The sequence below is a fragment of the Serinus canaria genome, chromosome 1 (genome assembly GCF_022539315.1).
Source record: "Serinus canaria isolate serCan28SL12 chromosome 1, serCan2020, whole genome shotgun sequence".
Lineage (NCBI taxonomy): Eukaryota > Metazoa > Chordata > Aves > Passeriformes > Fringillidae > Serinus > Serinus canaria.
The window spans coordinates 22,658,672-22,672,894 of NC_066313.1; the positions used below are offsets into that span (position 1 = coordinate 22,658,672).

General features: G+C 42.8%; 1 protein-coding gene across 1 annotated transcript in view; it reads right to left on the bottom strand.

Annotated features, from left to right (window-relative positions):
- The window catches only part of LSAMP (limbic system associated membrane protein), a 304,842-nt gene that overhangs the window by 261,560 nt on the left and 29,059 nt on the right, over window positions 1-14,223 (bottom strand). The gene's annotated exons all lie outside the window — the stretch shown is intronic.

Genomic DNA, 14,223 nt, shown 5'->3' on the forward strand with positions numbered 1-14,223 from the left:
GACCCGATGTAGTCGGCTTTTGATATGCAAAACTGGTAGGGAAGAAAACTTTGCAGGGGTGGAAACAAATGGGTAGAAACGTCAGCAAAACATGAGCAACATCAGCAGAATTTGCCCTCGCTATAATGGAAGCAAGAACACAGTTTAGTCACAAGATAATACAAACTTCACTTGTAGTCTAGAAGAAACTGCAAGCCTTAGATTAGTCGTAGGAGGCCTTGCTTACTGCTCCCTCATAACAGGAAATACACGGAACACCACAAATACATTGAGGGTAACAGAGCATAAAGGTGCTAATGTTGCGTTTGGTTACCCCAGCTGGTGAAGTTACATAAAATGGGTTTTAGTGGCAGCTGAGCTACATGGAAAGGGAGCCCATGCTCCAGTTCCCGTCCAGTTCTGCTGGCTTCCACAAATCCCAGTGTTGTACTGTGTGGGGATGTCATCTGTGAGGCAACAGTCCTTTTCTTGCCCACTCTGACATCCTTAGGAATTGAGGCCGTTCTGAGCAACAGGGTCTTGCATTATGTTTTGCTCCTGGAAGAGCTGTTTAAATATTTTCATTAGAGGAAGAGTATTTTTGGATGATAAAGATAATTAAGTGCTGAAAGCATAGCGATCCATTTGACACCGAGAATAAGAGATATGAAGTATTTCTAATAAAAACAGAACACCCGGTGGGATTTGAACTCACTCTGTGCCATTACAATTTGAGGCAAGTGCTGCATCCATGATGAGACTAACACAGTCTCTTTGCCGGGTCTGCAATTTACTGGTCTTATATTGCCTTCATTGGGTCTCCCCTGTTGTTCTCCAAATGCAAAAATTATATACTACTGATCACTGCATGCAAACTAAAATTGATTTGCTTAAATGAACACAAGACTTATAAAGTTTGGGGAAACCTGTTTTCTAGTTGATGCCAACATCTATAACCTGTTTCTGCATTCATTATCCCCGCTCTCAATTTCCTGTGTGTTTTGTTTCATCGGGGGTTAAAAAAATACAGCTAGACAATCACGATGGTGCTGGTGAAGAAAGCAGCTCCTGCTCTTTAGATGTCTGCTCCCCCATACGTAATGTCAGAATGATTAGAGTGTCTCATGTGATGAGAGTGATTAGATCTGTGCAAACACACACAGAGGAGGGAAGAGGTTGGCTTTGACAAAGCACTTAATTACCCAGGTTCTCCCACCATGTCTGGTCCTCTCACAATAGAAACAAAACTCCCTCTGTTCTCCTGGGAGGGAATCACTACCGTGCCTTTCCACACCACCACTGTAAATCATGCCATATAGTTCTGTGCCACCCAGCTATAATTTGATAAATACCAGAATGAGTCAAGGCAATAAATCTGTTGGGTTTTAATTATAAGTGTGCTTCTCTAAGTGTGGGGCTGGGGCTGGGCTGTTTTTCAGTTTCTGCCAATACAAATAATGTACATCTGCTCCTTCAGCCCCGCCAGTATTATTCTTTCTTGGGAAATCCTCCATTACTGCCTTACTATCTTCCATTACTGCCTTACTATCCTGGCACATTGATAGCTGTCTCAGGAGCACAAATACTCAGTGAAAAGGGAAAGGCTGTTTCCCTCTTCCTACTGCTGGGTCAGGAAGCCCTGCCCTGAGCAGCATTAGAAAACACTATGTCAGCGTTATCACCTCTCCTATAATCTTGATTTCCACTGATACTGCCTATTCAGCAATTTTATCAGTGCTCTGTGACTACATGGGTAGGGCTTTTCCCAAAAGTCCCGGCTTCTAAAGTTGAATGATCAACCAGAAACCTTCCAAGCTTTTCTTTCAAGTACCAACATTAGGTTTCTAGCTGTTGTGGTTTCAAATGAAAGCCTGCAAATGCACACTAACAAAGCAGGAAGCAAAAAGACAGAACTCAGATATGTTCTGTCTTTCAATATCTTAAAAAACACATTTGCAGATCCTGTTCTTTCTTCTGAATAGTTGAGCACAACCTTATGGATGGCATTAAGAGAATATTTACTGTAAAAAAAGGAGGTGGAGATTTGTGCGTGTAACATGGTGGGAAGAAAAAATAGTGCAACAGGAACTTGGGCATCTTCATCGAGGATCATCTAGGAGAAACCACGAGTGTGAGAGCTTACAGCAACACAAGCATGTAAAATGCACCTCTGCATGCACATGGGGCAGTGCATGTAGCAGCAAAAGGAGCAGGCAGCAGAGAGACACCAAGGGAATCTCTGTGTGTGAACACACCTGCACTCCCAAAGGTCAGTCTGCTCTCCTCAGATTTAATTCCCTTTCTCACTGCTACTGTTCAGAAGTAAATGTTCTCTTTTTATTAAAAATCAAAAGCAGAGGGGCTCATAATCCTCCTGACTCCAGTTCTTCTCATATAAATGAAAAGTTTAGCTTAGAGCAATAGCAGGTAAAATCAGACTGAAAGCAGAAGCTAATTCTCAGGAGATATGGAAAAGCTAAACAGCATTTGAGGATAGTTTTGTTTGTATGTCTACATTTCTCATTAGCTAAATTCTTATTCATTTTTAAATTAAGAATTCAGTAAATCCTCACACTGCAGTACATTTTTGGAAATAATTTTCCAGTGATATCGGAAACTAGCTCTATGCTCCCCTTGCAAAACTAATTCTGTTCTAATCACTGCAAAGAGATGGCACTGCACTAATTTCACAGATCTCACTTACTTAATATGTTCCCTCCTTATTTGGAATCCCCATATAGCCCTCTCCCCTCCTCATTCTCACTGCTAGTACTGAAAATCTTCCCCTTGAAGCGCTACCCTGGTTTTAATGATATTTCCCTTATTTAGTGTAACCTTCAGAGCGAGGACCATGTTAAAAATGTTATCAGCAATACTGCCAGCTTAAACTACCAAAAATATAATTGCAGAAGGTGGGAAGAAGGAGGAGAAAGAAACAAAGGTTTCTAAGAATTTCAGTTATTTTGGGTGATACTTCCAAGTTTCTTTTTGCAAACACAGGCAACAGAAAATTAAAGAAGATGGAGATTCCTTTCTAAGAACATACTCGCCATGCTCAGGCTTCAATTAAGACACCAAATAAACTCCAATGTAATACTGACACTGCACTGGTCTTCCTTATTCCTTTCCTCCCTTTTCCTTCCCGGCCCACGTGAGCTACAGCAGACCGAGACCTGCCGCAAATTTCCACACCAGCCAAACCACAAATGCAGGCTGCATGACAGCAAGCTCAACCTGTCTTGAAGTTTTAAGTTTTTTAACCCCAAAGTTTGGAGTGCTCCTACTTTGACATCAAGTGCAGAGGAATAAGCATGCAAAGAGAGTACATCCAAGGTTATGAGAGATCCAGGTGGGAGACTGGAGTGGTAGCTGGCTGCCCCACCCCTGTATCACAGATCTCTTGTTCCTGGTAGCTAAGTCCTCACTGTTGTGAAGTTAGAAAGGTAAATCTGAGAGCAGGTTGGTAGTTTTCTGTCAGAGAGTCCTATGCATGGAGGGTTAACATACTTGCTTATTTGCACCCTACTTTTGGACATCTGTGAGATAGCTATGGTGAATGCAGCACCAGAAAGGGGAACAAATTTTATAAGTGCCTTGCATACAACTTCTGGCATCCTGCAGTTTTCAAGCAAACTTTCTGGCCATTCAGACTTGGTCCCATGCCTATTTCACCAAGTTTAAGTGGGGAGAGGGCAGCTCCTTCCTTGGTTCTTCAGGAGGATTGGGCAGATCAGATTTTCTACTCTGAAAATACCACTTTATTTAGGTGGCAAAATTCACAGCGTGGATCATACAACACTATAACTACAGCTGTGGCAAGGACTTAATATTACCTCTGCAGCTTTACTGAGCTTGAAAAAACACAGATAATTCTTCCCATGCTATACCTTTAATTCCTCAGGTATAGGCCAGAACACTCCTTGCTTGTAACCAAGTAATTCGCTTGATGATACACCACCTGTCTCCTCAGCTATCCAGTCCAGACATTCATGGCTCTCTGTTCCCTTGAGATGTCCTTTTACCCCTGCTGAACTGAAGCTCCTTCCTCTTGCTTGTCTCTGTCCCAGACACCTGAAGTTTTGTGTGAATAAGCCCTGAAAGATAAGCCGAGCTGAACTCATTCGCTTTGCAGCTGCCTGTGCTCTCCATGAGCCAGCCTGTGAACAGTAACAGGCCTTGGCATTATCTATACAATTTAGGATTTTACACTCAATTAAATCCCTTTTCAACAACTTCTCCTTCTTTGTCATCTTCTTCATAGTCTATAAAGACCTCACTTTTATTTTTAGCCAGTTCCATTAGCTCAGACTCTCACATCAAATTTTCTGCCTTCTTCTCTACACCTTTTTGAGTTCTCTGATGTTGAGGGAACCAAGGAGATAGAGTGGACAGAATGATAATCAGCTGGTGTAGAAGCTTTGCTGTAGTGTCCCTGTCACTGATCTGCCTCAACTGTCAACCATTAAAATTACAAATTGCTTCACCACTTTTCCCAGAGCCTCCTAAACTGTGAACCTCCTCTCGTTATCTGCTTACTTACCTGTCTGAGCAGAATCAGTCCCTGGACATGATCTCTTCTGAAGGAGGTCTGCAGTAGTAACTGCATTATGTATTGGGAGAAGATGCCACAGAGGTCTTAATGAAGGAAATGGAATGAGTTACATAAAGAGGAATATTGACTGTACCAACCTGGCAAATGCTGACTGTCTCTTTAAATAGTCAGGAAAATAAAGCTGATCTCTCCTGGAACAACTATACTTTTCAAAAAAAAAAAAAAAAGAAAAAAAAAGCCAACAAAAAGGATGTAGAAAGAAGTGATTGCTAACAACCTCCTTTTCATATTATAGCCTAACAGCTCAGAAACTCATCAAGGACGTAGGTCTAATTCTGTTGCTGTCTGAGAAGGTTAAGTTCATCCTTTCCTACTTCCCAGAGGAATGCCCATAATATTCACAAGTGTTCAAAAGATACTAGGCTCTTCCTGTTGATGCTGCCATGCACTTATAAAAAATTAGCTGGGCCAGAGAGAAAGGAAGGACTACGCACAGCCTGTTGATCAATACACTCCCACCTCGGTGCCCCAGACACTGCTCTAACACTGAGGGGCTCAGTTTTAATAGGACTGGGATTCCTCTGGGCTTGGACAGAAATACAACTGCAAGTACATGGTTATAAGCGCTGGTAAACTCTAGAAATGTATATATATTTCTCTACATAGAAATGGGCATCAATGAAGAAGTAGACTTGGATTTAAGAGCCAAGAGTAGCAGTTGGGCAAGGCTTTGGTGCCTATTATCCTTCTGAGGGTTTAACCATCAATTTCCCTGTTCCCCATCTGTGAAATAGAGTAATTTCACTTCCTTGCATGCCTGAGGTGCTCTGACAATGCATTAAAAAGATTGAGAGGTACTCATATTCTAGGGCAATGAAGGCCACACATCTGCTTAAGACAGCTCACTGACTAACAACTATCAGAAAAGAGATCCCTACAACCAGTGTACGAGAGCATCAGCCTCACATCAACTTCCTGGCAAAGTACAGATGGGGCAAAGGCCCTTCAGAGATTTGCCACAATGTCTTCCTCCTCTAAGCATGGGCTCTTCTGACGCTAATTCAAGATGAAAATCACTCTGCCTAGGAGATTGTAACAATCTAAGGTGCTGGTTTCTCTACTCAACACAGTACAGCTGTTGGAAGGGAACTTGGGAATACCATTCCAAGTTTCTTGTTTTGGGGAAGCAAATCAAGAAGTCTTCATGGCCAAAGTGCAGAAACCCTAGCTCAATGATGAGCTGCTAATGTTCCACCAGCAAGATGCCAACATCCATGGTCAGGGTAACCAAGAACTAACTGGCATTGTATCAGGTCACTCTCTATTGACAAATATGCACATAAACCATAAGTAACTGAGGTTAAGACTTTAGACTCTTCCAAAAGGAGTCAATAATGTAATAATGAATTCCTACTAATGGACAGAGGTATCACCTCACTTTTAGTTTTCAACACCAGAGCCATTTCCCCATCAAGTCTTCTCAAAGCTAAGTCCCTAAGTCAGGTTACCACAAACTGTGAGAATATCACTAATTTTCTGTACATGAATAAGCAGTGCTCAGCAGTCTGCTAGCCAGAGAGATGGTAAGAATTTAATCTCAATCACCTTCCCTTCAGAAGAGTCAACCCACTGCATGCTATGACAGGATTCAATCACTGGCCTTTCTGGCAAAAGCCCATCAGCTCATTCTTACAGCTCCCAGAGCCATAATGGTAATGCTCACCAGCCCCAGCCACCTGCCTGCCTATACTGATGCCTATGACAAATTTCAGGTTTTGCCTGTCTGCCACTGCATATGGAAACCTGATGGATTTAAGCAAGGACTAGATCTAATAAGATCGATGTGCTGTCCTGCCAGTGCAGAAACACAGCAGTCAGTTTTATGGATGAGTGCTAAGCACAAGGGCCTGACCACTTCTCGTCACTAAAGGTCCTGCAAGAATTTTGCAAGAGGTGATGCCTCAGAGCTGCTTGTACTCGGCAGCTTACTGCAGCATAACTGTGCTGTGCTGCCAGGAGCTCATTCCTGCAGTGTTACAGGGAAGTACTTGTGTAAATGCTTCTCCACTGTTAGGTAATTGTCTGTTGTGGAACAGCTGTCCCTTTTTGCTCCAGCTGTGAGTCTGGACATTTTGTCAATCCTTGCATTCTCTTTAAAAAGTGGAGGTTTAGTACACATTATTCAGGCAATCAGTGATACACAATTTCTTATAGGAAGAAGAATTCTGTCCACCCACTCTACCACCTAAATTAGTTTAGCTGCAGCTTAATAGCATTTTTGCCGTATATTTCCTGTATATGTAAGCAAGAAAGGTGTCACTTAAGGGTGCTGAGGGATTCAATTATATATAACAAGACAGCTTTCTCTCAGTTTCACTCACTGTTACTCAGAGGCTTGTCTTTGTGGCTTCCTTCACAGGAATACCTGTAAGGTATTCTTACAGACAGGATCTGAGTTCCTCTGCTGTGCCAAGGACTTTCCACATAGATATCAATGCTTGATTTGAAGGGACAACTCCTGAAAGGAGAGGGGTGTGTGCCTGCAATGTGTGCCTGTGTACATACATCCATGTGAGTGTGTGTTTGAGGGAGACAAGGCAGAGGAGGAGGAATGAGAAACTGGGGAAAGCAAAAAGGGAGATGGCTTTTCATCTCATTCTGGAAATCTCTTCTCCAGAAAGGTGTATTTCCAGGTTTCTACCAAGACTGTAATGCATGGACTGCACAAAGATGGAATAGAGCACAAGAGAAATGCAAGCCAGAGGGCTGCTTCGTTCCACATCCCCAAAAACTCCCTTGTCTCCATCTGTTCTAACTGATGTACAGTATCTGGCTACATCCTGCTAAGAGCTGCTACTCAGGCTCATGCATGACTTTGGAAAATACATTTTGTTCTTTTGGAGCCCTCAAGGACAATAATAAATAGAATGAAAACAAAACCATCCCGACAGCACTTTAGTGGGTGTCCTTCACAGGCATACCAGTGTCAGCTGCCCTGGGATTTCACCTTCACCTGAAGGGAGGCCTGCTTAATCATGCGACACTAAAGGAGAAGAAATAAAAATGTTTCTTGAAGGAACAAAGGAAGGCAAACTTGCCCCCATGCTCACAGTTTTGCCAAGCTTGATTACAAATAACATGCAGCTTGAAATCTGCCATATGCTAAAAGATCACTGTGACAACAAGCCTTGAGGTCTGGCATTACTGTAAAACAGGAACTGATAATAATTCTCCTTGTCCTTTGCTGCAGAGATGCTCATTATTATGGTCCTTTTTTGGCAACAGGAAAGTCAGTGGGTCAGCTGGAGTACGTGAGGCTCAGCTAAGGGCATTGCAGAAGAGCTGCTGGGGTTGTCCTGTTTTGGTTTTGCAGTCTTTGCCACAGGGGTTGTTAGAGGTATTTATGCTCCAACTGAGCCCCATCGTTAACATTTCTGCATACAACTGGTTTCTTTTCATTCTTTTCTTATGTTTTTCATTTCTAAGGTATATCCTCCAGCAAAAGATGGGCACACATAGATATTTTTATAAATTGCTTTTTAAGAAGTCTTTGACCAAGTATTTAATAAAAAAAAAAAAACAGGTAAAAAATCAAAAGACTCCTGGGTTGGAAATGTAAAGTCTTCTCACAGAGAACAAGTCTCTACAAGAGAAAAAGCAGAAATGAAAGAATAATGGATTTTCTCTTAATATGGTGAAAACCTAACAGCAGAAGTGCTATTGAGGAGTTTGCTGTGACCTGCATAAGCACTACATCAGCTAATGCACTGAGAACAAGAATGAAATTGTGAGAGACCAGCATCTACCGATAATACAAAATCATCAGATCTGGACTATGAGGGTCAGAGGATTCTTAGAGTTCTAAGGCAATACACAGAAGCCCAACAGATCACAGAAAGAGTGCAGCCTTGACACAGTCAATATGTATTGGGAAAAATAAACTATACTCCTCAGGTATCTTACTGGGTCATAAAATTAAGTATGGTCAGACAAGAAGAAACCTATACTTACTGTAGGGAGATCAATAACAACTTTTCTCTGAGGTACTTCAATAGCAGGCCAAATAGTAAATGGAACATTAAGATGTAAAAATAATACTTGGTGAAAAATCACTCCTGTGTAGAGGCTCAGTGCGAGGCCAAAGCTCCAGCAAAATCACATCTAAGCCAACAAAATACAGCTTACGTTGGATTTAAGTGATGCCTAGATCTTGTGTGAGTCATTTCTCTCAGGGGTGGGTGAATCTCTCCCACTGAGAAAAGTATTAATGCCACTGCATACATCAAGTCACACTTTCAGCTGAAACACTGTGGCTGGTCAACTCTGGAGCTTTTCTTAAAAATAAGAGCAAGAAAAGCACACACAGACAATGCAAATGTTTAGAGTTCTGAAGAAACTTTGAGGTAGGAAAGATTTTAGAAAATAGAAACTGTTTAAAGAAGGAAGAGGTTACAAAGCACTTGAAAAACTCTAATGAGTGGAAACAACATACTTTGTCTTTCTGTATATGTGCACATGGAAAAGGGGCACCTGTGTATATTCTCTGGTGGTTAATAAAGCATTGCAGTAAAGGATATGAATCAGATGTGTCATTCATAGAAGAATTTCAGATCATAATTGATACTATAGTTCTTGTTTTACAGGCTGGAAACTAACTTGTAAACAAGGCAATGAATTGGACAAGGCTAAGCAGCATCCTAGTACTGAGCCTGAGCCCCAGAATGATGCCTTGCTCACAAAACACATCCATTCATCCAGCTCGGGGAAAACCAAGTGTGACAACAGAGGTGAGGATGAGCCCTGCTCTCTCCAACCTGATGACCCAGCCAGCAGCCACCCTAAAACTTATCTCTGAGGGCACCAGAAGCAAATGTGCTACCATGGTCCTGTCCTCCAGCAACACTTAGAAGACTTTGAGAATCTGGTTCTGGTAGCTATGGCCTGTGAGCAGAAGTTCTACACTGTAAAAAAACATGTCTGTAAAAAACAGCTCCAGTTCATGCTGAGCCTGTTGCTGATTCTTGCACTATGGTTACTCAGTGAAACCTTCTCCAGAACATTCACAATTCTTTAAACTGCCCATTATAGTCCTCCTTTTACTGTCTCTTTGCAAAGGCAGGGAGTTTAGCCTATTCCAATTCTCCCTCTTAGGAGACACACAAGTAAAGGAAGCAGCACATCAAATGTGTACACAAACACAGATAGGAGCAGGTAAATTTTGGGAGGGGGTGAGCAGCAGGGAGAAGTGACTTTATAATCTCATGCAAATGAGTGCCTTCAAGGCCTGTAACTGGAAACTCATTTCTGAGGGGAAAACAGTGCTGATGCCCATGCTTGCCAGTATGTCTGAACGGGTACAGAAGGGAGAACGAGATGGGAAAATAGGAGACTGAGCAGTAAAGAGATGTGACATACTGCTATGCCCTATGGCTTATGCATTTCAGTACTAAATCCAAGCAGTCTAATCTTGTACCAGAGTATTTTTCTGTTTGTTGTGATTTCTTTTTTCCTATTGTTATTTGAGCCACTCACACAGTAGGAATACGGGTACTTGTTTTCCTTCACTCTGGAAACATGGAAGGGAACACAGCTCAGTAAGCAAACAAGCTCTAAAAGCATTAGAACAAAACACAGAGGGAATCAGAGTGGTGAAACAAAAACAGTATCTCCATCTTTTGCAATAACTCTTACCTGGTAAAAAAAAAAGTGGACAAAATGTGGCCACAGGCCAGATTCACAAACTTCAGCTGTGTGATACCAAAATAAATGTGAGTCACCTCTGGGTCACCTACAGGAGGAATGCCTCTAAGAAACAAACAGGCTGACTATTGCCATGGTACACTCAGGCAGGATTTATCCAAATCTCAGTAGATTTACATTCTGCATTTACTTCCAAAGGAGAAAAGCATCTACACTTTACAAAAGTGATATAGCAAGTAAACATGGAGAAGGCTAAGGATCAAGCAAGTCATTCTCAAGAGCCAGGCTGGGTCAGAGAAGAGGAAAACAAGTCACAGCTGCTAATGCTAAGCTGTAGCAACACCTTTTTCAAGTCTCTAAGGGATACCAAAATTGTTGTGGGAACAATGACAATAACGGGGGATGCCATCACTGAGCACTGGAGCTGTGGTGCTAGGAACTGTCCTACGCCCTCATTGGAAGCAGGCTTTGGGTTTTCCCAAGGGTGGAGAAGCTAAGAATTGACTGTGTGTAACCTTTTAAGAGAGCATACAGTTGTCTGAGGTAGTGTTTTCCAGGCTGGATGTAGACAAGGCTCAGTCCTTAAGACATCCCATAGAAGTCCTCAAGCATTGGCAATACTTGCCTAAGCTTGGTATTGGCTGCAGCCTTAGCCTGCTGAGCTGAAGTCCAGGGTGCCCTACTACAGAAAGGACTTTCAAACCCCATCCTAAACATTCACTGTACAGGAATTCCACTACAAGAATGGTGACTTTGTTCCACCTCAGAGTTGGCTGTGTTTCAGCAGTGAGCTAAGTGGTTTGGGATCCTCCTGGAAGACACTAAGGAGTGCTATGGAAATGTCAGCTATCAGTGAAAGGCTCCTCTATAACTGCACTGCCATTCTATAGCCATATGTTTCTCCTGAGGGTTGCCAGTGACTGGGTTTCCCCTTTTGAAAAGCCATGTAAACACATGCAAAACCAAGCCTTTACATAATACAATGGGGCGTATCGTTCATTAATGTGCAAATAGGTCGCTCTCCACTTGCCCTCCCACTCGCTTCCTTTCCAGCTAGCTGCAAGCTTATGTAGATAGAGCTTAAATATAAGTCACCAGTATTCCTGATTTAGCACAGCAGGGAAAAGACAGGACTTTCAAAGGCAAGAGGGATGAGCAGAGCACACCGTGTTCTTTCCTCTCTCTAAGCTTCATCCCATTATGTTAAGGAAAAACACGGCCTAAAGTCAACAACCCATGGGCAAGTAAAACAGGATCAGTGGTCCAACATCACCCATTAACTGCAGGGAATTTGGAGACTGATGCACATCCACATGATTTACACGAACCCTGGCAAAGGCTCCATGCTGTCTGCAGCATGTTAGGCCTGAATTACGCACCAAGAAGTTCAAATTAATGCAGAGTGGATTTACACCCACCAAGCAGTGGTAGATTGCAACGGGATATCAGACCAAAATCAGGGACAGAGGAAATCCCATGTGCCATGTGTCAAGATAAAGAAAATGGGGAGTAGTTGCATTGTGGATTCTCAACTATGACCTCACCAGTGTTCTTCGACATCACAGAACACACCTGGTCCTCAGACACATCAGAAAAGCAGGGGGAAAAAAAGACAGATGTAAAGGGGAAATAACAAAGAGGACAGAATTAGCACTTTGCATGTTTGAAGTGTTGTACAAACATTAGCTAATCAATCAACTAATTGCCTAATTAAAAGAGTGACCAAAAAAAGGAGATAGCAGAAGAAAAGCAGGAAGATGTGGAGAGAGCAGCAGAGTGCTGGGACATGGGAAGCAATACATGCTTCTATTCACCTAGGCCACATTATCCTGGGCAAACTTGTGCCAAATTGCCATGACAATAATTAGCCAGAGTTCCCTGACAGATCATTATGAGAACATTAACAGGGCATTAGCAAGAATTACCCATTTTTCACACATTGATTAGGTGCCATTGCTGGTTCATTAGAGTATTGGCTTTTAATAGCCCCACTCCAACTAGCAGCAGCCCTTCCTTCCCTCCCCTGATCACTCAGCAGAGATCCAAACCTCTTTAACTCCAGCCAGGCAGCTGACCTGGTCCCGTGCTGAGCTGCACAAGCACATGGCCATATGCTGCATAGAGGGAGCACCTCATTAATCTGTCCAGGTTAGGGAGAGGAAAGCGGAGGCTCTGCACCACAGGCAGTCGTTAATCTTCCTCCAGAATCCATACTGCTAATGGAGGCTGGCACAGGCAATAGGCCACTCCCTGAGCAGAAGCATCATTCCCTGATAGCAAAAGGGTCTCTTCCTTCCCTCCAGGTGCTCCTCAAGCCCCACACTGGGAGAGATGTTTCTGTGTCCATCACTCACAAGACCCAACTATCATACTCGCTGATGACTCTCTTCCGTCCCTGCTTCCCCACCTGCTACTTCTCACCCCACATTTTGATCCCTTCTACCAGTAAGCAAGGATGTGAAACAGGGAAAGTGCTGCAAAAATACTCCAGAGGAGCCACAGAGGAAGGTCAGGTCAAGAGGATTGTTTCTGCTGCAGCAGGCAGGTTCTGTACTGTGTTTCTGGCAAAAAGGACTAGACAAAACCAAAAATAATAAAAAGATAATAAAGGAGACATGACCGAGGAATCTGTCTCCTCCTTTTCCTCTTAGGTCACATCACCTGTCCACCTACATCCAAAATAAACTTCCGTTGAGTCATGCTTGGGAAGATACAGCAATCCTCTTAGTGCTATTACACAACTGATTAAGTCTCCCTAATCCATCCATATCCCAACATGGGTACCCCACCTAGACCCAGGGCACTCCTCCCACCCAGATCTCTCACCTTCTTTCTGAGGCTACTCGTCAAAACAAGGCATACTGCAGTGTGCAAGATGGGCTCCTGAGATGACAAGAGCTAACATTTCTGCAGGGATGGCTGGATTAGACGACAGCTGAGTGGGTGTAAAAGTCACCAAGTCCAGCTCTGCAAAACTGAGGACAAAGCTAGTGTGCTTCAGTGCTGAAAGAAATGGATGATGTAAGATACAGAGCAAAGAAGACAGGAAGGTTCACTCATTTGACACTGAGAAAGCAAAGGAGAAAGTAAACACTTTAGAGAGTTAGAAAAGAAAGAGACAATACAGAGAAAGATCAGCCTCAGAAGGGGGTTGTGTAGCTAGACATGTCTGAAAAATACATGTGGGAGACAGACAGGACAATGCAGTTTACAGAAAGGTAAAGAATCGGAGGGGATGTGGAAGCTGAATTAGAAACATCACATTTAAAATCATGAAGGGAAGGACAAGGAAATTCAAAGGGAATCTGACAAAGCAATGCAAACAGAAAGGCAATGTGTTCTGCGTGGCAGAGGAAAAGGGGCAGTTTTAGTATGCCACAGGAAGAGAGCTGGTGTTCAAGCTAGAGAGGCAGAAGAGGTTACAACAATCAAGCCTAAGGAAGGCTAAGGCATGAACAAAGGGTCTCAGTGTTGAGAAAGAGAAGAAGAGGTGGATTTTCTATACCTGGTAGAGGAAGACACATGTTGGGGAGAATACAAGGGAGAAAATAACTAACCTCCATATTTCACGAGTATGACTGGGAAGAATTTTTCATTATTTGGAGTTATAAAAAGACTGAAGTGAAGAGAATTCAAAGGAAAAGACAAGCAGCTTTTTAACACTATTCAGCCTGAGTTGTGAGTGCTTGTTGATGGAGAATTGCAGAGACAGTGTGAGACAGGTCAGAGTACAGTATGTCTAGAAGCTGCTTTACGTGGTTGAACCTGGATATGGCAGTGCGATCATCTACAAAGCAGACATCAAGGACAAAGCCCTTTGAGATCCACTGTACTCATAAGGATGGGGTGCTGGCAGACAGAACACTGTGTGTGATACAAAGCTGGAAGTAGAAAGCTGAGTAAGGGACTGCGTTTACAAAAAAAGGGAGCACCAGTAGAGTCCTGCCATCTTCTGCAAAGAAGCTGATTGAGGCACTGCACTGCCCAAAAAC